The sequence below is a fragment of the Schistocerca nitens genome, chromosome 6 (assembly GCF_023898315.1).
Source record: "Schistocerca nitens isolate TAMUIC-IGC-003100 chromosome 6, iqSchNite1.1, whole genome shotgun sequence".
Lineage (NCBI taxonomy): Eukaryota > Metazoa > Arthropoda > Insecta > Orthoptera > Acrididae > Schistocerca > Schistocerca nitens.
The window spans coordinates 766,699,879-766,723,984 of record NC_064619.1 but is presented as its reverse complement, the minus strand read 5'-3'; positions in this window follow the sequence as shown (position 1 = coordinate 766,723,984).

Below are 24,106 nucleotides of genomic sequence, written 5' to 3'. Positions count from 1 at the left end.
AATATAAGTGTTTCATCGTCAGTGTGAAAGTCCAAGGGATACAGTAAACCTGCAGTGGTTCATCGGAATGTGAAACTGGTGACACAGGAAACGCTCAAAACATAGACAGTAGGAAGACTCCATGTTTTTGTACTTAAGTCGGCATTGTATCTCTTATATTTAGTTCCGATACAATTTCTGTGTTTCATCGTCAATGGGAATATCCAAGGGATACAGTAAACCTACAGAGGTGCATCGGAATGTAAGACTGGTGAAACAGGAAATGCTCAAATCATAGACAGTAGGAAGACTCAGCCTTCCTGTTCTTAAGTCGGCATTGTGTCTCTTATATTTAGTTCCGATGCAATTTCTGTGTTTCATCCTCAATGGGAAGATGCAAGGGATACAGTAAACCTGCAGAGGTGCTTCGCAATGTAAAACTGGTGAAACAGGAAACGCTCAAAACATAGACAGTAGGAAGACTCAGCCTTCCTGTTCTTAAGTCGTTTATGTGTCTCTTATATTTAATTCCGATGCTATTTCTGTGTTTCATCGTCAATGGGAATGTCCAATGGATACAGTAAACCTGCAGAGGTGCATCGGATTGTAAAATTGGTGACGCAGGAAACGCTCAAAACATAGGCAAGAGGAAGACTCCATCTTCCAGTACTTAAGTCGGCATTGTGTCTCTTCTATTTAATTCCGATGGAATTACTGTGTTTCATCGTCAATGCGAAGATCCAAGGGATACAGTAAACCTGCAGAGGTGCATCGGAATGTAAAACTGGTGACACAGGAAATGCTCAAAACATAGACAGTAGGAAGACTCAGCCTTCCTGTTCTTATGTCGGCATGGTGTCTCTTATATTTAATTCCGATGCAATTTCAGAGCTTCATCGTCAATGGGAAGGTCGAAGGGAAACAGTATACCTGCAGAGGTGCATCGGAATGTATAACTGGTGACAAGGGAAACGCTCAAAACATAGACAGTAGGGAGACTAAGTCTTCCTGTACTTAAGTCGGCATTGTGTCTCTTATACTTATTACCGATGCAATTTCTGAGCTTCATCGTCAATGGGAAGGTACTAGGAACACAGTAAACCTGCAGAGGTGCATCGGAATGTAAAACTGGTGACACGGGAAACGCTCAAAACATAGACCTTAAGAAGACTCAGTTTTCGTGTACTTAAGTCGGCATTGTGTCTCTTATATTTAATTCTGAAGCAATATCTGTGTTTCATCGTCACTGTGAAAGTCCAAGGGATACAGTAAACCTGCAGAGGTTCATCGGAATGTGAAACTGGTGACACAGGAAACGCTCAAAACATAGACACTAGGAAGACTCAATGTTACTGTACTTAAGTCGGCATTGTGTCTCTTATATTTAGTTCCGATGCAATTTCTGTGTTTCATCGTCAATGGGAAGATCCAAGGGATACAGTAAACCTGCAGAGGTGCATCGGAATGTAAAACTAGTGCCACAGGAAACGCTCAAAACATAGACAGTAGGAAGACTCAGCCTTCCTGTTCTTAAGTCGTTATTGTGTCTCTTATATTTAATTCCGATGCTATTTCTGTGTTTCATCGTCAATGGGAATGTCCAATGGATACAGAAAACCTGCAGAGGTGCATCGGAATGTAAAATTGGTGACGCAGGAAACGCTCAAAACATAGGCAGTAGGAAGACTCAATCTTCCAGTACTTAAGTCGGCATTGTGTCTCATCTATTTAATTCCGATGGAATTTCTGTGTTTCATCGTCAATGGGAAGATCCAACGGATACAGTAAACCTGCAGAGGTGCATCGGAATGTAAAACTGGTGACACAGGAAATGCTCAAAACATAGACAGTAGGAAGACTCAGCCTTCCTGTTCTTATGTCGGCATTGTGTCTCTTATATTTAATTCCGATGCTATTTCTGTGTTTCATCGTCAATGGGAAGGTCCAATGGATACAGTAAAACTGCAGAGGTGCATCGGAATGTAATGTAAAACTGGTGACACAGGAAACGATCAAAACATAGACAGTAGGAATACTCAGTCTTTCTGTACTTAAGTCGGCATTGTGTCTCTTATATTTAAATCCGATGCAATTTCTGTGTTTCGTCGTCAATGGGAAGGTCCAAGGGATACAGTAAACCTGCAGAGGTGCATCGGAATATAAAACTGGTGACTCAGGAAGCGGTCAAATCATAGGCTCTAAGAAGACTCAGTTTTCTTGTACTGAAGTCGGCATTGTGTCTCTTATATATAATTTGATGCAATTTCTGTGTTTCATCGTCACTGTGAAGGTCCAAGGGATACAGTAAACCTGCAGAGGTGCATCAAAATGTAAAACTGATGACACAGGGAACGCTCATAACATAGTCCTTGAGAAGACTCAGTTTTCTTATACTTAAGTCATCATTGTGTCTCTTATATTTAATTCCGATGCAATTTCTGAGCTTCATCGTAAATGGGAAGGTCGAAGGGAAACAGTATACCTGCAGAGGTGCATCGGAATGTATAACTCGTGACAAGGGAAACGCTCAAAACGTAGACAGTAGGAATACTCAGTCTTCCTGTACTTAAGTCGGCATTGTCTCTCTTATATTTAAATCCGATGCAATTTCTGTGTTTCATCGTCAATGGGAAGGTCCAAGGGATACAGTAAACCTGCAGAGGTGCATCGGAATATAAAACTGGTGACACAGGAAGCGGTCAAATCATAGGCCCTAAGAAGACTCAGTTTTCTTGTACTGAAGTCGGCATTGTGTCTCTTATATTTAATTTGATGCAATTTCTGTGTTTCATCGTCACTGTGAAGGTCCAAGGGATACAGTAAACCTGCAGAGGTTGATCAAAATCTAAAACTGATGACACAGGGATCGCTCAAAGCATAGACAGTAGTAAGACTGAGTCTTCCTGTACCTAAGTCGGCATTGTATCTCTTATATTTAATTCCGATGCAATTTCTGTGTTTCATCGTCACTGTGAAGGTCCAAGGGATACAGTAAACCTGCAGAGGTGCATCGGAATGTTAAACTGGTGATACAGGACACGCTCAAATCATAGACAGTAGGAAGACTCAGTCTTCCTTTACTTAAGTCGGCATGGTGTCTCTTATATTTAATTCCGATGCAATTTCTGAGCTTCATCGTCAATGGGAAGGTCGAAGGGAAACAGTATACCTGCAGAGGTGCATCGGAATGTAAAACTGGTGACAGGGGAAACGCTCAAAACATAGACAACAGGAAGACTCATTCTTCTTGTACTTAAGTCGGCATTGTGTCTCTTATATTTATTTCCGATGCAATTTCTGAGCTTCATCGTCAATGGGAAGGTCCTAGGAACACTGTAAACCTGCAGAGGTTCATCGGAATGTGAAACTGGTGACCCAGGAAACGCTTAAAACATAGACAGTAGGAAGACTCAATGTATCTGTACTTAAGTCGGCATTGTGTCTCTTATATTTTGTTCCGATGCAATTTCTGTGTTTCATCGTCAATGGGAAGATCCAAGGGATACAGTAAACCTGCAGAGGTGCATCGGATTGTAAAACTGGTGACACAGGAAACGCTCAAAACATAGACAGTAGGAAGACTCAGCCTTCGTGTTCTTAAGTCGTTATTGTGTCTCTTGTATTTAATTCCGATGCTATTTCTGTGTTTCATCGTCACTGTGAAGGTCCAATGGATACAGTAAACCTGCAGAGGTGCATCGGAATGTAAAATTGGTGACGCAGGAAACGCTCAAAACATAGGCAGTAGGAAGACTCAATCTTCCAGTACTTAAGTCGGCATTGTGTCTCTTCTATTTCATTCCGATGGAAGTTCTGTGTTTCATCGTCAATGGGAAGATCCAAGGGATACAGTAAACCTGCAGAGGTGCATCGGAATGTAAAACTGGTGACACAGGAAATGCTCAAAACATAGACAGTAGGAAGACTCAGACTTCCTGTTCTTAAGTCGCCATTGTGTCTCTTATATATAATTCCGATGCTATTTCTGTGTTTCATCGTCAATGGGAAAGTCCAATGGATACAGTAAAACTGCAGAGGTGCATCGGAATAAAAAACTGGTGACACAGGAAACGATCAAACATAGACAGTAGGAATACTCAGTCATCCTGTACTTAAGTCGGCATTGTGTCTCTTATATTTAAATCCGATGCAATTTCTGTGTTTCGTCGTCAATGGGAAGGTCCAAGGGATACAGTAAACCTGCAGAGGTGCATCGGAATATAAAACTGGTGACACAGGAAGCGGTCAAATCATAGGTCCTAAGAAGACTCAGTTTTCTTGTACTGAAGTCGGCATTGTGTCTCTTCTATTTAATTTGATGCAATTTCTGTGTTTCATCGTCACTGTGAAGGTCCAAGGGATACGGTAAACCTGCAGATGTGCATCGGAATATAAAACTGGTGACACAGGAAACGCTCAAATCATAGACAGTAGGAAGACTCAGTCTTCCTGTACTTAAGTCATAATTGTGTCTCTTATATTTAATTCCGATGCAATTTCTGTGTTTCATCGTCACTGTGAAGGTTCAAGGGATACAGTAAACGTGCAGAGGTGCATCGGAATGTAAAACTGGTGACACAGGAAACGCTCAAAACATAGACAGTAGGAAGACTCAGTCTTCCTGTACTTCAGTCGGCATTGTGTCTCTTATATTTAATTCCGATGCCATTTCTGTGTTTCATCGCCAATGGGAAGGTCCAAGGGATACAGTAAACCTGCAGAGGTGCATCGGAATGTAAAATTGGTGACGCAGGAAACGCTCAAAACATAGGCAGTAGGAAGACTCAATCTTACAGTACTTAAGTCGGCATTGTATCTCTTCTATTTAATTCCGATGGCATTTCTGTGTTTCATCGTCAATGGGAAGATCCAAGGGATACAGTAAATCTGCAGAGGTGCATCGGAATGTAAAACTGGTGACACAGGAAATGCTCAAAACATAGACAGTAGGAAGACTCAGCCTTCCTGTTCTTAAGTCGGCATTGTGTCTCTTATATTTAATTCCGATGCTATTTCTGAGTTTCATCGTCAATGGGAAAGTCCAATGGGTACAGTAAAAATGCAGAGGTGCATCGGAATGTAAAACTGGTGACACAGGAAACGATCAAAACATAGACAGTAGGAATACTCAGTCTTCCTGTAGTTAAGTCGGCATTGTGTCTCTTATATTTAAATCCGATGCAATTTCTGTGTTTCGTCGTCAATGGGAAGGTCCAAGGGAAACATTAAACCTGCAGAGGTGCATCGGAATATAAAACTGGTGACACAAGAAGCGGTCAAATCATAGGCCCTAAGAAGACTCAGTTTTCTTGTACTGAAGTCGGCATTGTGTCTCTTATATTTAATTTGATGCAATTTCTATGTTTCATCGTCACTGTGAAGGTCCAAGGGATACAGTAAACCTGCGGAGGTTCATCAAAAATGTAAAACTGATGACACAGGGAACGCTCAAAACATAGACAGTAGGAAGACTCAGTCTTCCTGTACCTAAGTCGTCATTGTATCTCTTATATTTAATTCCGATGCAATTTCTGTGTTTCATCGTCACTGTGAAGGTCCAAGGGATACAGTAAACCTGCAGAGGTGCATCGGAATGTTAAACTGGTGATACAGGACACGCTCAAATCATAGACAGTAGGAAGACTCAGTCTTCCTTTACTTAAGTCGGCATGGTGTCTCTTATATTTAATTCCGATGCAATTTCTGAGCTTCATCGTCAATGGGAAGGTCGAAGGGATACAGTATACCTGCAGAGGTGCATCGGAATGTAAAACTGGTGACAGGGCAAACGCTCAAAACATAGACAACAGGAAGACTCAGTCTTCCTGTACTTAAGTCGTCATTGTGTCTCTTATATTTATTTCCGATGCAATTTCTGAGCTTCTTCGTCAATGGGAAGGTCCTAGGAACACAGTAAACCTGCAGAGGTTCATCGGAATTTGAAACTGGTGACCCAGGAAACGCTCAAAACATAGACAGTAGGAAGACTCAATGTTTCTGTACTTAAGTCGGCATTGTGTCTCTTATATTTAGTTCCGATGCAATTTCTGTGTTTCATCGTCAATGGGAAGATCCAAGGGATTCAGTAAACCTGCAGAGGTGCACCGGAATGTAAAATTGGTGACGGAGGAAACGCTCAAAACATAGGCAGTAGGAAGACTCAATCTTACAGTACTTAAGTCGGCATTGTGTCTCTTCTATTTAATTCCGATGGAATTTCTGTGTTTCATCGTCAATGGGAAGATCCAAGGGATACAGTAAACCTGCATTGGTGCATCGGAATGTAAAACTGGTGACACAGGAAATGTTCAAAACATAGACAGTAGAAAGACTCAGACTTTCTGTTCTTAAGTCGCCATTGTGTCTCTTATATTTAATTCCGATGCTATTTCTGTGTTTCATCGTCAATGTGAAGGTCCAATGGATACAGTAAAACTGCAGAGGTGCATCGGAATGTAAAACTGGTGACACAGGAAACGCTCAAACATAGACACTAGAAAGACTCAATGTTTCTGTACTTAAGTCGGCATTGTGTCTCTTATATTTAGTTCCGATGCAATTTCTGTGTTTCATCGTCAATGGGAAGATCCAAGGGATACAGTAAACCTGCAGAGGTGCATCGGAATGTAAAACCGGTGACACAGGAAACGATCAAAACGTAGACAGTAGGAATACTCAGTCTTCCTGTACTTAAGTCGGCATTGTGTCTCTTATATTTAAATCCGATGCCATTTCTGTGTTTCGTCGTCAATGGGAAGGTCCAAGGGATACAGTAAACCTGCAGAGGTGCATCGGAATATAAAACTGGTGACACAGGAAGCGGTCAAACCATAGGCCCTAAGAAGACTCAGTTTACTTGTACTGAAGTCGGCATTGTATCTCTTATATTTAATTTGATGCAATTTCTGTGTTTCATCGTCACTGTGAAGGTCCAAGGGATACAGTAAACCTGCAGAGGTGCATCAAATTGTAAAACTGATGACACAGGGAACGCTCATAACAATGACAGTAGGAAAACTCAGTCTTTCTGTACTTAAGTCGGCATTGTGTCTCTTATATTTAATTCCGATGCAATTTCTGTGTTTCATCGTCAATGGGAAGGTCCAAGGGATACAGTATGCCTGCAGAGGTGCATCGGAATGTAAAACTGGTGACAGAGGAAGCGCTCATAACATAGACCCTAAGAAGACTCAGTTTTCTTGTACTTAAGTGGACATTGTGTCTTTTATATTTAATTCCGATGCAATTTCTGTGTTTCATCGTCACTGTGAAGGTCCAAGGTATACAGTAAACCTGCAGAGGTGCATCGGAATGTAAAACTGGTGATACAGGACACGCTCAAATCATAGACAGTAGGAAGACTCAGTCTTCCTTTACTTAAGTCATCATTGTGTCTCTTATATTTCATTCCGATGCAATTTCTGAGCTTCATCGTCAATGGGAAGGTCGAAGGGAAACAGTATACCTGCAGAGGTGCATCGGAATGTAAAACTGGTGACAAGGGAAACGCTCAAAACATGGACAGTAGGAAGACTCAGTCTTCCTGTACTTAAGTCGGCATTGTGGCTCTTATATTTATTTCCGATGCAATTTCTGAGCTTCATCGTCAATGGGAAGGTCCTAGGAAGAAAGTAAACCTGCAGAGTTGCATCGGAATGTAAAACTGGTGACACGGGAAACGCTCAAAACATAGACCTTAAGAACACTCAGTTTTCTTGTACTTAAGTCGGCATTGTGTCTCTTATATTTAGTTCCGATGCAATTTCTGTGTTTCATCCTCAATGGGAAGATGCAAGGGATACAGTAAACCTGCAGAGGTGCTTCGCAATGTAAAACTGGTGACACAGGAAACGCTCAAAACATAGACAGTAGGAAGACTCAGCCTTCCTTTTCTTAAGTCGTAATTGTGTCTCTTATATTTAATTCCGATGCTATTTCTGTGTTTCATCGTCAATGGGAATGTCCAATGGATACAGTAAACCTGCAGAGGTGCATCGGAATGTAAAATTGGTGACGCAGGAAACGCTCAAAACATAGGCAAGAGGAAGACTCAATCTTCCAGTACTTAAGTCGGCATTGTGTCTCTTTTATTTAATTCCGATGGAATTTCTGTGTTTCATCGTCAATGGGAAGATCCAAGGGATACAGTAAACCTGCAGAGGTGTATCGGAATGTAAAACTGGTGACACAGGAAATGCTCAAAACATAGACAGTAGGAGGACTCAGCCTTCCTGTTCTTATGTCGGCATTGTGTCTCTTATAGTTAATTCCGATGCTATTTCTGTGTTTCATCGTCAATGGGAAGGTACAATGGATACAGTAAAACTGCAGAGGTGCATCGGAATGTAAAACTGGTGACACAGGAAACGATCAAAACATAGACAGTAGGAATACTCAGTCTTTCTGTACTTAAGTCGGCATTGTGTCTCTTATATTTAAATCCGATGCAATTTCTGTGTTTCGTCGTCAATGGGAAGGTCCAAGGGATACAGTAAACCTGCAGAGGTGCATCGGAATATAAAACTGGTGACACAGGAAGCGGTCAAATCATAGGCTCTAAGAAGACTCAGTTTTCTTGTACTGAAGTCATCATTGTGTCTCTTATATTTAATTTGATGCAATTTCTGTGTTTCATCGTCACTGCGAAGGTCCAAGGGATACAGTAAACCTGCAGAGGTGCATCAAAATGTAAAACTGATGACACAGGGAACGCTCATAACATAGACAGTAGGAAGACTCAGTCTTCCTGTACCTAAGTCGGCATTGTGTCTCTTATACTTAATTCCGATGCAATTTCTGTGTTTCATCGTCAATGGGAAGGTCCAAGGGATACAGTATGCCTGCAGAGGTGCATAGGAATGTAAAACTGGTGACACAGGAAGCGCTCATAACATAGACCCTAAGAAGACTCAGTTTTCTTGTACTTAAGTCGGCATTGTGCCTTTTATATTTAATTCCGATGCAATTTCTGTGTTTCATCGTCACTGTGAAGGTCCAAGGGATACAGTAAACCTGCAGAGGTGGATCGGAATGTAAAACTGGTGACACAGGAAACGCTCAAAACATAGACAGTAGGAAGACTCAGTCTTCCTGTACTTAAGTCATCATTGTGTCTCCTATATTTAATTCCGATGCAATTTCTGTGTTTCATCGTCACTGAGAAGGTTCAAAGGATGCAGTAAATGTGCAGAGGTGCATCGGAATGTAAAACTGGTGACACAGGAAACGCTCAAAACATAGACAGTAGGAAGACTCAGTCTTCCTGTACTTCAGTCGGCATTGAGTCTCTTATATTTAATTCGGATGCCATTTCTGTGTTTCATCGCCAATGGGAAGGTCCAAGGGATACAGTAAACCTGCAGAGGTGCATCGGAATGTAAAACTGGTGATACAGGACACGCTGAAATCATAGACAGTAGAAAGACTCAGTCTTCCTTCATTTAAGTCGGCATGGTGTCTCTTATATTTAATTCCGATGCAATTTCTGAGCTTCATCGTCAATGGGAAGGTCGAAGGGAAACAGTATACCTGCAGAGGTGGACCGGAATGTAAAACTGGTGACAAGGGAACGCTCAACACATAGACAGTAGGAAGACTCAGTCTTCCTGTACTTAAGTCCGCATTGTGTCTCTTATATTTATTTACGATGCAATTTCTGAGCTTCATCGTCAATGGGAAGGTCCTAGGAACACAGTAAACCTGCAGAAGTGCATCGGAATGTGAAACTGGTGACACGGGAAATGCTCAAAACGTAGACCTTAAGAAGACGCAGTTTTCTTGTACTTAAGTCGGCATTGTGTCTCTTATATTTAATTCCGATGCAATATCTGTGTTTCATCGTCAGTGTGAAAGTCCAAGGGATACAGTAAACCTGCAGTGGTTCATCGGAATGTGAAACTGGTGACACAGGAAACGCTCAAAACATAGACAGTAGGAAGACTCCATGTTTTTGTACTTAAGTCGGCATTGTATCTCTTATATTTAGTTCCGATACAATTTCTGTGTTTCATCGTCAATGGGAATATCCAAGGGATACAGTAAACCTACAGAGGTGCATCGGAATGTAAGACTGGTGAAACAGGAAATGCTCAAATCATAGACAGTAGGAAGACTCAGCCTTCCTGTTCTTAAGTCGGCATTGTGTCTCTTATATTTAGTTCCGATGCAATTTCTGTGTTTCATCCTCAATGGGAAGATGCAAGGGATACAGTAAACCTGCAGAGGTGCTTCGCAATGTAAAACTGGTGACACAGGAAACGCTCAAAACATAGACAGTAGGAAGACTCAGCCTTCCTGTTCTTAAGTCGTTTATGTGTCTCTTATATTTAATTCCGATGCTATTTCTGTGTTTCATCGTCAATGGGAATGTCCAATGGATACAGTAAACCTGCAGAGGTGCATCGGAATGTAAAATTGGTGACGCAGGAAACGCTCAAAACATAGGCAAGAGGAAGACTCCATCTTCCAGTACTTAAGTCGGCATTGTGTCTCTTCTATTTAATTCCGATGGAATTACTGTGTTTCATCGTCAATGCGAAGATCCAAGGGATACAGTAAACCTGCAGAGGTGCATCGGAATGTAAAACTGGTGACACAGGAAATGCTCAAAACATAGACAGTAGGAAGACTCAGCCTTCCTGTTCTTATGTCGGCATTGTGTCCCTTATATTTAATTCCGATGCTATTTCTGTGTTTCATCGTAAATGGGAAGGTCCAATGGATACAGTAAAACTGCAGAGGTGCATCGGAATGTAAAACTGGTGACACAGGAAACGATCAAAACATAGACATTAGGAATACTCAGTCTTTCTGTACTTAAGTCCGCATTGTGTCTCTTATATTTAAATCCGATGCAATTTCTGTGTTTCGTCGTCAATGAGAAGGTCCAAGGGATACAGTAAACCTGCAGAGGTGCATCGGAATATAAAACTGGTGATACAGGAAGCGGTCAAATCATAGGCTCTAAGAAGACTCAGTTTTCTTGTACTGAAGTCGGCATTGTGTCTCTTATATTTAATTTGATGCAATTTCTATGTTTCATCGTCACTATGAAGGTCCAAGGGATACAGTAAACCTGCAGAGGTGCATCAAAATGTAAAACTGATGACACAGGGAACGCTCATAACATAGACAGTAGGAAGACTCAGTCTTCCTGTACCTAAGTCGGCATTGTGTCTCTTATAGTTAATTCCGATGCAATTTCTGTGTTTCATCGTCAATGGGAAGGTCGAAGGGAAACAGTATACCTGCAGAGGTGGATCGGAATGTAAAACTGGTGACAAGGGAACGCTCAACACATAGACAGTAGGAAGACTCAGTCTTCCTGTACTTAAGTCGGCATTGTGTCTCTTATATTTATTTACGATGCAATTTCTGAGCTTCATCGTCAATGGGAAGGTCCTAGGAACGCAGTAAACCTGCAGAAGTGCATCGGAATGTAAAACTGGTGACACGGGAAACGCTCAAAACGTAGACCTTAAGAAGACTCAGTTTTCTTGTACTTAAGTCGGCATTGTGTCTCTTATATTTAATTCCGATGCAATATCTGTGTTTCATCGTCACTGTGAAAGTCCAAGGGATACAGTAAACCTGCAGTGGTTCATCGGAATGTGAAACTGGTGACACAGGAAACGCTCAAAACATAGACAGTAGGAAGACTCCATGTTTTTGTACTTAAGTCGGCATTGTGTCTCTTATATTTAGTTCCGATACAATTTCTGTGTTTCATCGTCAATGGGAATATCCAAGGGATACAGTAAACCTGCAGAGGTGCATCGGAATGTAAGACTGGTGAAACAGGAAATGCTCAAATCATAGACAGTAGGAAGACTCAGCCTTCCTGTTCTTAAGTCGGCATTGTGTCTCTTATATTTAATTCCGATCCTATTTCTGTGTTTCATCGTCAATGGGAAGGTCAAATGGACACAGTAAACCTGCAGAGGGGCATCGGAATGTAAAACTGGTGACACAGGAAACGCTCAAAACATAGACAGTAGGAAGACTCAGTCATCCTGTACTTCAGTCGGCATTGTGTCTCTTTTATTTAATTCCGATGCCATTTCTGAGTTTCATCGCCAGTGGGAAGGTCCAAGGGATACAGTAAACCTGCACAGGTGCATCGGAATGTAAAACTGATGACACAGGAAACGCTCAAAACATAGACAGTAGGAAGACTCAGTCTTCCTGTAATATGTCGGCAGAATTGTGTCTCTTATATTTAATTCCGATGCAATTTCTGTGTATCATCGTCAATGGGAAGGTCGAAGGGAAAAGTATACCTGCAGAGGTACATTGGAATGTAAAACTGGTGACACAGGAAACGCTCAAAACATAGACAGTAGGAAGACTCAGCCTTCCTGTTCTTAAGTCGGCATTGTGTCTCTTATATTTAATTCCGATTCTATTTCTGTGTTTCATCGTCAATGCGAAGATCCAAGGGATACAGTAAACCTGCAGAGGTGCATCGGAATGTAAAACTGGTGACACAGGAAACGCTCAAAACATAGACAGTAGGAAGACTCAGCCTTCCTGTTCTTAAGTCGGCATTGTGTCTCTTATATTTAATTCCGATTCTATTTCTGTGTTTCATCGTCAATGGGAAGGTCCAAGGGATACAGTAAACCTGCAAAGGTGCATCGGAATGTAAAATTGGTGACGCAGGAAACGCTCAAAGCATAGGCAGTAGGAAGACTCAATCTTCCAGTACTTAAGTCGGCATTGTGTCTCTTCTATTTAATTCCGATGCAATTTCTGTGTTTCATCCTCAATCGGAAGATCCAAGGGATACAGTAAACCTGCAGAGGTGCATCGGAATGTAAAACTGGTGACAAGGGAAATGCTCAAAACATAGACAGTAGGAAGACTCAGCCTTCCTGTTCTTAAGTCGGCATTGTGTCTCTTATGTTTAATTCCGATGCTATTTCTGTGTTTCATCGTCAATGGGAAGGTCCAATGGATACAGAAAAACTGCAGAGGCGCATCAAAATGTAAAACTGGTGACACAGGAAACGATCAAAACATAGACAGTAGGAATACTCTGGCTTCCTGTACTTAAGTCGGCATTGTGTCTCTTATATTTAAATCCGATGCAATTTCTGTGTTTCGTCGTCAATGGGAAGATCCAAGGGATACAGTAAACCTGCAGAGGTGCATCGGAATGTAAAACTGGTGACTCATTAAGCGTTCAAAACGTAGGCCCTAAGAAGACTCAGATTTCTTGTAGTGAAGTCGGCATTGTGTCCCTTATAATTAATTTGATGCAATTTCTGTGTTTCATCGTCACTGTGAAGGTCCAAGGGATACAGTAAAGCAGCAGAGGTGCATCAAAATGTAAAACTGATGACACAGGGAACGCTCAAAACATAGACAGTAGGAAGACTCAGTCTTCCTGTACCTAAGTCGGCATTGTGTCTCTTATATTTAAATCCGATGCAATTTCTGTGTTTCGTCGTCAATGGGAAGGTCCAAGGGATACAGTAAACCTGGAGAGGTGCACCGGAATATAAAACTGGTGACACAGGAAGCGGTCAAATCATAGGCCCTAAGAAGACTCAGTTTTCTTGTACTGAAGTCGGCAATGTGTCTCTTATATTTAATTTGATGCAATTTCTGTGTTTCATCGTCACTGTGAAGGTCCAAGGGATACAGTAAACCTGCAGAGGTGCATCAAAATGTAAAACTGATGACACAGGGAACGCTCATAACACAGACAGTAGGAAGACTCAGTCTTCCTGTACCTAAGTTGGCATTGTGTCTCTTATATTTAATTCCGATGCAATTTCTGTGTTTCATCGTCAATGGGAAGGTCCAAGGGATACAGTATGCCTGCAGAGGTGCATCGGAATGTAAAACTGGTGACACAGGAAGCGCTCATAACATAGACCCTAAGAAGACTCAGTTTTCTTGTACTTAAGTCGGCATTGTGTCTTTTATATTTCATTCCGATGCAATTTCTGTGTTTCATCGTCACTGTGAAGGACCAAGGGATACAGTAAACTTGCAGAGGTGCATCGGAATGTAAAACTGGTGACACAGGAAACGCTCAAAACATAGACAGTAGGAAGACTCAGCCTTCCTGTACTTCAGTCGGCATTGTGTCTCTTATATTTAATTCCGATGCCATTTCTGTGTTTCATCGCCAATGGGAAGGTCCAAGGGATACATTAAAAATGCAGAGGTGCATCGGAATGTAAAACTGGTGATAGAGGACACGCTCCAATCATAGACAGTAGGATGACTCAGCCTTCCTTTACTTAAGTCGGCATGGTGTCTCTTATATTTAAATCCGATGCAATTTCTGAGCTTCATCGTCAATGGGAAAGTCGAAGGGAGACAATATACCTGCAGAGGTGCATCGGAATGTATAACTGGTGACAAGGGAAACGCTCAAAACATAGACAGTAGGGAGACTCAGTCTTCCTGTTCTTAAGTCGGCATTGTGTCTCTTATACTTATTTCCGATGCAATTTCTGAGCTTCATCGTCAATGGGAAGGTCCTAGGAACACAGTAAACCTGCAGAGGTGCATCGGAATGTATAACTGGTGACAAGGGAAACGCTCAAAACATAGACAGTAGGAAGACTCAATGTTTCTGTACTTAAGTCGGCATTGTGTCTCTTATATTTAGTTCCGGTGCAATTTCTGTGTTTCATCGTCAATGGGAAGATCCAAGGGATACAGTAAACCTGCAGAGGTGCATCGGAATGTAAAACTGGTGACACAGGAAACGCTCAAAACATAGACAGTAGGAAGACTCAGTTTTCCTGTTCTTAAGTCGGCATTGTGTCTCTTATATTTAATTCCGATTCTATATCTGAGTTTCATCGTCAATGGGAAGGTCCAATGGATACAGTTAACCTGCAGAGGTGCATCGGAATGTAAAATTGGTGACGCAGGAAACGCTCAAAACATAGGCAGTAGGAAGACTCAATCTTCCAGTACTTAAGTCGGCATTGTGTCTCTTCTATTTAATTCCGATGGAATATCTGTGTTTCATCGTCAATGGGAAGATCCAAGGGATACAGTAAACCTGCAGAGGTGCATCGGAATGTAAAACTGGTGACACAGGAAATGCTCAAAACATAGACAGTAGGAAGACTCAGCCTTCCTGTACTTCAGTCGGCATTGTGTCTCTTATATTTAATTCCGATGCCATTTCTGTGTTTCATCGCCAATGGGAAGGTCCAAGGGATACATTAAAAATGCAGAGGTGCATCGGAATGTAAAACTGGTGATAGAGGACACGCTCCAATCATAGACAGTAGGATGACTTAGCCTTCCTTTACTTAAGTCGGCATGGTGTCTCTTATATTTAATTCCGATGCAATTTCTGAGCTTCATCGTCAATGGGAAAGTCGAAGGGAGACAGTATACCTGCAGAGGTGCATCGGAATGTATAACTGGTGACAAGGGAAACGCTCAAAACATAGACAGTAGGGAGACTCAGTCTTCCTGTACTTAAGTCGGCATTGTGTCTCTTATACTTATTTCCGATGCAATTTCTGAGCTTCATCGTCAATGGGAAGGTCCTAGGAACACAGTAAACCTGCAGAGGTGCATCGGAATGTATAACTGGTGACAAGGGAAACGCTCAAAACATAGACAGTAGGAAGACTCAATGTTTCTGTACTTAAGTCGGCATTGTGTCTCTTATATTTAGTTCCGATGCAATTTCTGTGTTTCATCGTCAATGGGAAGATCCAAGGGATACAGTAAACCTGCAGAAGTGCATCGGAATGTAAAACTGGTGACACAGGAAACGCTCAAAACATAGACAGTAGGAAGACTCAGTTTTCCTGTTCTTAAGTCGGCATTGTGTCTCTTATATTTAATTCCGATTCTATTTCAGAGTTTCATCGTCAATGGGAGGGTCCAATGGATACAGTTAACCTGCAGAGGTGCATCGGAATGTAAAATTGGTGACGCAGGAAACGCTCAAAACATAGGCAGTAGGAAGACTCAATCTTCCAGTACTTAAGTCGGCATTGTGTCTATTCTATTTAATTCCGATGCAATTTCTGTGTTTCATCCTCAATCGGAAGATCCAAGGGATACAGTAAACCTGCAGAGGTGCATCGGAATGTAAAACTGGTGACAAGAGAAATGCTCAAAACATAGACAGTAGGAAGACTCAGCCTTCCTGTTCTTATGTCGGCATTGTGTCTCTTATGTTTAATTCCGATGCTATTTCTGTGTTTCATCGTCAATGGGAAGGTCCAATGGATACAGAAAAACTGCAGAGGCGCATCAAAATGTAAAACTGGTGACACAGGAAACGATCAAAACATAGACAGTAGGAATACTCTGGCTTCCTGTACTTAAGTCTGCATTGTGTCTCTAATATTTAAATCCGATGCAATTTCGGTGTTTCGTCGTCAATGGGAAGATCCAAGGGATACAGTAAACCTGCAGAGGTGCATCGGAATGTAAAACTGGTGACTCATTAAGCGTTCAAAACGTAGGCCCTAAGAAGACTCAGATTTCTTGTAGTGAAGTCGGCATTGTGTCCCTTATAATTAATTTGATGCAATTTCTGTGTTTCATCGTCACTGTGAAGGTCCAAGGGATACAGTAAAGCAGCAGAGGTGCATCAAAATGTAAAACTGATGACACAGGGAACGCTCAAAACATAGACAGTAGGAAGACTCAGTCTTCCTGTACCTAAGTCGGCATTGTGTCTCTTATATTTAAATCCGATGCAATTTCTGTGTTTCGTCGTCAATGGGAAGGTCCCAGGGATACAGTAAACCTGGAGAGGTGCACCGGAATATAAAACTGGTGACACAGGAAGCGGTCAAATCATAGGCCCTAAGAAGACTCAGTTTTCTTGTACTGAAGTCGGCAATGTGTCTCTTATATTTAATTTGATGCAATTTCTGTGTTTCATCGTCACTGTGAAGGTCCAAGGGATACAGTAAACCTGCAGAGGTGCATCAAAATGTAAAACTGATGACACAGGGAACGCTCATAACACAGACAGTAGGAAGACTCAGCCTTCCTGTTATAATGTCGGCATTGTGTCTCTTATATTTAATTCCGATGCAATTTCTGTGTTTCATCGTCACTGTGAAGGACCAAGGGATACAGTAAACTTGCAGAGGTGCATCGGAATGTAAAACTGGTGACACAGGAAACGCTCAAAACATAGACAGTAGGAAGACTCAGCCTTCCTGTACTTCAGTCGGCATTGTGTCTCTTATATTTAATTCCAATGCCATTTCTGTGTTTCATCGCCAATGGGAAGGTCCAAGGGATACATTAAAAATGCAGAGGTGCATCGGAATGTAAAACTGGTGATAGAGGACACGCTCCAATCATAGACAGTAGGATGACTCAGCCTTCCTTTACTTAAGTCGGCATGGTGTCTCTTATATTTAAATCCGATGCAATTTCTGAGCTTCATCGTCAATGGGAAAGTCGAAGGGAGACAATATACCTGCAGAGGTGCATCGGAATGTATAACTGGTGACAAGGGAAACGCTCAAAACATAGACAGTAGGGAGACTCAGTCTTCCTGTTCTTAAGTCGGCATTGTGTCTCTTATACTTATTTCCGATGCAATTTCTGAGCTTCATCGTCAATGGGAAGGTCCTAGGAACACAGTAAACCTGCAGAGGTGCATCGGAATGTATAACTGGTGACAAGGGAAACGCTCAAAACATAGACAGTAGGAAGACTCAATGTTTCTGTACTTAAGTCGGCATTGTGTCTCTTATATTTAGTTCCGATGCAATTTCTGTGTTTCATCGTCAATGGGAAGATCCAAGGGATACAGTAAACCTGCAGAGGTGCATCGGAATGTAAAACTGGTGACACAGGAAACGCTCAAAACATAGACAGTAGGAAGACTCAGTTTTCCTGTTCTTAAGTCGACATTGTGTCTCTTATATTTAATTCCGATTCTATATCTGAGTTTCATCGTCAATGGGAAGGTCCAATGGATACAGTTAACCTGCAGAGGTGCATCGGAATGTAAAATTGGTGACGCAGGAAACGCTCAAAACATAGGCAGTAGGAAGACTCAATCTTCCAGTACTTAAGTCGGCATTGTGTCTCTTCTATTTAATTCCGATGGAATATCTGTGTTTCATCGTCAATGGGAAGATCCAAGGGATACAGTAAACCTGCAGAGGTGCATCGGAATGTAAAACTGGTGACACAGGAAATGCTCAAAACATAGACAGTAGGAAGACTCAGCCTTCCTGTACTTCAGTCGGCATTGTGTCTCTTATATTTAATTCCGATGCCATTTCTGTGTTTCATCGCCAATGGGAAGGTCCAAGGGATACATTAAAAATGCAGAGGTGCATCGGAATGTAAAACTGGTGATAGAGGACACGCTCCAATCATAGACAGTAGGATGACTCAGCCTTCCTTTACTTAAGTCGGCATGGTGTCTCTTATATTTAATTCCGATGCAATTTCTGAGCTTCATCGTCAATGGGAAAGTCGAAGGGAGACAGTATACCTGCAGAGGTGCATCGGAATGTATAACTGGTGACAAGGGAAACGCTCAAAACATAGACAGTAGGGAGACTCAGTCTTCCTGTACTTAAGTCGGCATTGTGTCTCTTATACTTATTTCCGATGCAATTTCTGAGCTTCATCGTCAATGGGAAGGTCCTAGGAACACAGTAAACCTGCAGAGGTGCATCGGAATGTATAACTGGTGACAAGGGAAACGCTCAAAACATAGACAGTAGGAAGACTCAATGTTTCTGTACTTAAGTCGGCATTGTGTCTCTTATATTTAGTTCCGATGCAATTTCTGTGTTTCATCGTCAATGGGAAGATCCAAGGGATACAGTAAACCTGCAGAAGTGCATCGGAATGTAAAACTGGTGACACAGGAAACGCTCAAAACATAGACAGTAGGGAGACTCAGTTTTCCTGTTCTTAAGTCGGCATTGTGTCTCTTATATTTAATTCCGATTCTATTTCAGAGTTTCATCGTCAATGGGAAGGTCCAATGGATACAGTTAACCTGCAGAGGTGCATCGGAATGTAAAATTGGTGACGCAGGAAACGCTCAAAACATAGGCAGTAGGAAGACTCAATCTTCCAGTACTTAAGTCGGCATTGTGTCTCTTCTATTTAATTCCGATGGAATTTCTGTGTTTCATCGTCAATGGGAAGATCCAAGGGATACAGTAAACCTGCAGAGGTGCATCGGAATGTAAAACTGGTGACACAGGAAATGCTCAAAACATAGACAGTAGGAAGACTCAGCCTTTCTGTTCTTAAATCGGCATTGTGTCTCTTATATTTAATTCCGATGCAATTTCTGTGTTTCATCGTCAATAGGAAGGTCCAATGGATACAGTAAAACTGCAGAGGTGCATCGGAATGTAAAACTGGTGACACCGGAAACGATCAAAACGTAGACAGTAGGAATACTCAGTCTTCCTGTACTTAAGTCGGCATTGTGTCTCTTATATTTAGTTCCGATGCAATTTCTGTGTTTCATCATCAATGGGAAGATGCAAGGGATACAGTAAACCTGCAGAGGTGCATCGGAATGTAAAACTGGTGACAAGGGAACGCTCAACACATAGACAGTAGGAAGACTCAGTCTTCCTGTACTTAAGTCGGCATTGTGTCTCTTATATTTATTTCCGATGCAATTTCTGAGCTTCATCGTCAATGGGAAGATCCAAGGGATACAGTAAACCTACAGAAGTGCATCGGAATGTAAAATTGGTGACGCAGGAAACGCTCAAAACATAGGCAGTAGGAAGACTCAATCTTCCAGTACTTAAGGCGGCATTGTGTCTCTTCTATTTAATTCCGATGGAATTTCTGTGATTCATCGTCAATGGGAAGATCCAAAGGATACAGTAATCCTGCAGAGGTGCATCGGAATGTAAAACTGGTGACACAGGAAATGCTCAAAACATAGACAGTAGGAAGACTCAGCCTTCCTGTTCTTATGTCGGCATTGTAACTCTTATATTTAATTCCGACGCTATTTCTGTGTTTCATCGTCAATGGGAAGGTCCAATGGATACAGTAAGACTGCAGAGGTGCATCGGAATGTAAAACTGGTGACACAGGAAACGATCAAAACATAGACAGTAGGAATACTCCGTCTTCCTGTACTTAAGTCGGCATTGTGTCTCTTATATTTAAATCCGATGTCATTTCTGTTTTTCGTCGTCACTGTGAAGGTCCAAGGGATACAGTAAACCTGCAGAGGTGGATCGGAATGGAAAACTGGTGACACAGGAATCGCTCAAAACATAGACAGTAGGAAGACTCAGTCTTCCTGTGCTTAAGTCATCATTGTGTCTCTTATATTTAATTCCGATGCAATTTCTGTGTTTCATCGTCACTGAGAAGGTTCAAGGGATACAGTAAACGTGCAGAGGTGCATCGGAATGTAAAACTGGTGACACAGGAAACGATCAAAACATAGACTGTAGGAAGACTCAGTCTTCCTGTACTTCAGTCGGCATTGTGTCTCTTATATTTAATTCCGATGCCATTTCTGCGTTTCACCGCCAATGGGAAGGTCCAAGGGATACAGTAAACCTGCAGAGGTGCATCGGAATGTAAAACTGGTGATACAGGACACGCTCAAATCATAGACAGTAGGAAGACTCAGTCTTCCTTTACTTAAGTCGGCATGGTGTCTCTTATATTTATTTCCGATGCAATTTCTGAGCTTCATCGTCAATGGGAAGGTCCTAGGAACACAGTAAACCTGCAGAAGTGCATCGGAATGTAAAACTGGTGACACGGGAAACGCTCAAAACGTAGACCTTAAGAAGACTCAGTTTTCTTGTACTTAAGTCGGCATTGTGTCTCTTATATTTAATTCCGATGCAATATCTGTGTTTCATCATCACTGTGAAAGTCCAAGGGATACAGTAAACCTGCAGTGGTTCATCGGAATGTGAAACTGGTGACACAGGAAACGCTCAAAGCATAGACAGTAGGAAGACTCCATGTTTTTGTACTTAAGTCGGCATTGTGTCTCTTATATTTAGTTCCGATGCAATTTCTGTGTTTCATCGTCAATGGGAAGATCGAAGGGATACAGTAAACCTACAGAGGTGCATCGGAATGTAAGACTGGTGACACAGGAAATGCTCAAAACATAGACAGTAGGAAGACTCAGCCTTCCTGTTCTTAAGTCGGCATTGTGTCTCTTATATTTAATTGCGATCCTATTTCTGTGTTTCATCGTCAATGGGAAGGTCCAAGGGATACAGTAAACCTGCAGAGGTGCATCGGAATGTAAAACTGGTGACACAGGAAATGCTCAAAACATAGACAGTAGGAAGACTCAGCCTTTCTGTTCTTAAGTCGGCATTGTGTGTCTTATATTTAATTCCGATGCTATTTCTGTGTTTCATCGTCAATGGGAAGGTCCAATGGATACAGTAAAACTGCAGAGGTGCATCGGAATGTAATACTGGTGACACAGGAAACGATCAAAACGTAGACAGTAGGAATACTCAGTCTTCCTGTACTCAAGTCGGCATTGTGTCTCTTATATTTAAATCCGATGCCATTTCTGTGTTTCGTCGTCAATGGGAAGGTCCAAGGGATACAGTAAACCTGCAGAGGTGCATCGGAATATAAAACTGGTGACACAGGAAGCGGTCAAATCGTAGGCCCTAAGAAGACTCAGTTTTCTTGTACTGAAGTCGGCATTGTGTCTCTTATATTTAATTTGATGCAATTTCTGTGTTTCATCGTCACTGTGAAGGTCCAAGGGATACAGTAAACCTGCAGAGGTGCATCAAAATGTAAAACTGATGACACAGGGAACGCTCATAACACAGATAGTAGGAAAACTCAGTCTTCCTGTACCTAAGTCGGCTTTGTGTCTCTTACATTTATTTCCGATGCAATTTCTGAGCTTCATCGTCAATGGGAAGGTCCTAGGAACACAGTAAACCTGCAGAAGTGCAACGGAATGTAAAACTGGTGACACGGGAAACGCTCAAAACGTAGACCTTAAGAAGACTCAGTTTTCTTGTACTTAAGTCGGCATTGTGTCTCTTATATTTAATTCCGATGCAATATCTGCGTTTCATCATCACTGTGAAAGTCCAAGGGATACAGTAAACCTGCAGTGGTTCATCGGAATGTGAAACTGGTGACACAGGAAACGCTCAAAACATAGACAGTAGGAAAACTCCATATTTTTGTATTAAGTCGGCATTGTGTCTCTTATATTTAGTTCCGATGCAATTTCTGTGTTTCATCGTCAATGGGAAGATCCAAGGGATACAGTAAACCTACAGAGGTGCATCGGAATGTAAAATTGGTGACGCAGGAAACGCTCAAAACATAGGCAGTAGGAACACTCAATCTTCCAGTACTTAAGTCGGCATTGTGTCTCTTGTATTTAATTCCGATGGAATTTCTGTGTTTCATCGTCAATGGGAAGATCCAAGGGATACAGTAAACCCGCAGAGGTGCATCGGAGTGTATAACTGGTGACACAGGAAATGCTCAAAACATAGACAGTAGGAAGACTCAGCCTTCCTGTTCTTATGTCGGCATTGTGTCTCTTATATTTAATTCCGATGCTATTTCTGTGTTTCATCGTCAATGGGAAGGTCCAATGGATACAGTAAAACTGCAGAGGTGCATCGGAATGTAAAACTGGTGACACAGGAAACGATCAAAACATAGACAGTAGGAATACTCAGTCTTCCTGTACTTAAGTCGGCATTGTGTCTCTTATATTTAAATCCGATGCAATTTCTGTGTTTCGTCGTCAATGGGAAGGTCCAAGGGATACAGTAAACCTGCAGAGGTGCATCGGAATATAAAACTGACGACACAGGAAGCGGTCAAATCATAGGCTCTGAGAAGACTCAGTTTTCTTGTACTGAAGTCGTCATTGTGTCTCTTATATTTAATTTGATGCAATTTCTGTGTTTCATCGTCACTGTGAAGGTCCAAGGGATACAGTAAACCTGCAGAGGTGCATCAAAATGTAAAACTGATGACACAGGGAACGCTCATAACATAGACAGTAGGAAGACTCAGTTTTCCTGTACCTAAGTCGGCATTGTGTCTCTTATATTTAATTCCGATGCAATTTCTGTGTTTCATCGTCAATGGGAAGGTCCAAGGGATACAGTATGCCTGCAGAGGTGCATCGGAATGTAAAACTGGTGACACAGGAAGCGCTCATAACATAGACCCTAAGAAGACTCAGTTTTCTTGTACTTAAGTCAGCATTGTGTCTTTTATATTTAATTCCGATGCAATTTCTGTGTTTCATCGTCACTGTGAAGGTCCAAGGGATACAGTAAACCTGCAGAGGTGGATCGGAATGTAAAACTGGTGACACAGGAATCGCTCAAAACATAGACAGTAGGAAGACTCAGTCTTCCTGTACTTAAGTCATCATTGTGTCTCTTATATTTAATTCCGATGCAATTTCTGTGTTTCATCGTCACTGAGAAGGTTCAAGGGATACAGTAAACCTACAGAGGTGCATCGGAATGTAAGACTGGTGACACAGGAAATGCTCAAAACATAGACACTAGGAAGACTCAGCCTTCCTGTTCTTAAGTCGGCATTGTGTCTCTTATATTTAATTCCGATCCTATTTCTGTGTTTCATCGTCAATGGGAAGGTCCAAGGGATACAGTAAACCTGCAAAGGTGCATTGGAATGTAAAACTGGTGATACAGGACACGCTGAAATCATAGACAGTAGGAAGACTCAGTCTTCCTTTACTTAAGTCGGCATGGTGTCTCTTATATTTAATTCCGATGCAATTTCTGAGCTTCATCGTCAATGGGAAGGTCGAAGGGAAACAGTATACCTGCAGAGGTGGATCGGAATGTAAAACTGGTGACAAGGGAACGCTCAACACATAGACAGTAGGAAGACTCAGTCTTCCTGTACTTAAGTCGGCATTGTGTCTCTTATATTTATTTCCGATGCAATTTCTGAGCTTCATCGTCAATGGGAAGGTCCTAGGAACACAGTAAACCTGCAGCAGTGCATCGGAATGTAAAACTGGTGACACGGGAAACGCTCAAAACGTAGACCTTAAGAAGACTCAGTTTTCTTGTACTTAAGTCGGCATTGTGTCTCTTATATTTAATTCCGATGCAATATCTGTATTTCATCGTCACTGTGAAAGTCCAAGGGA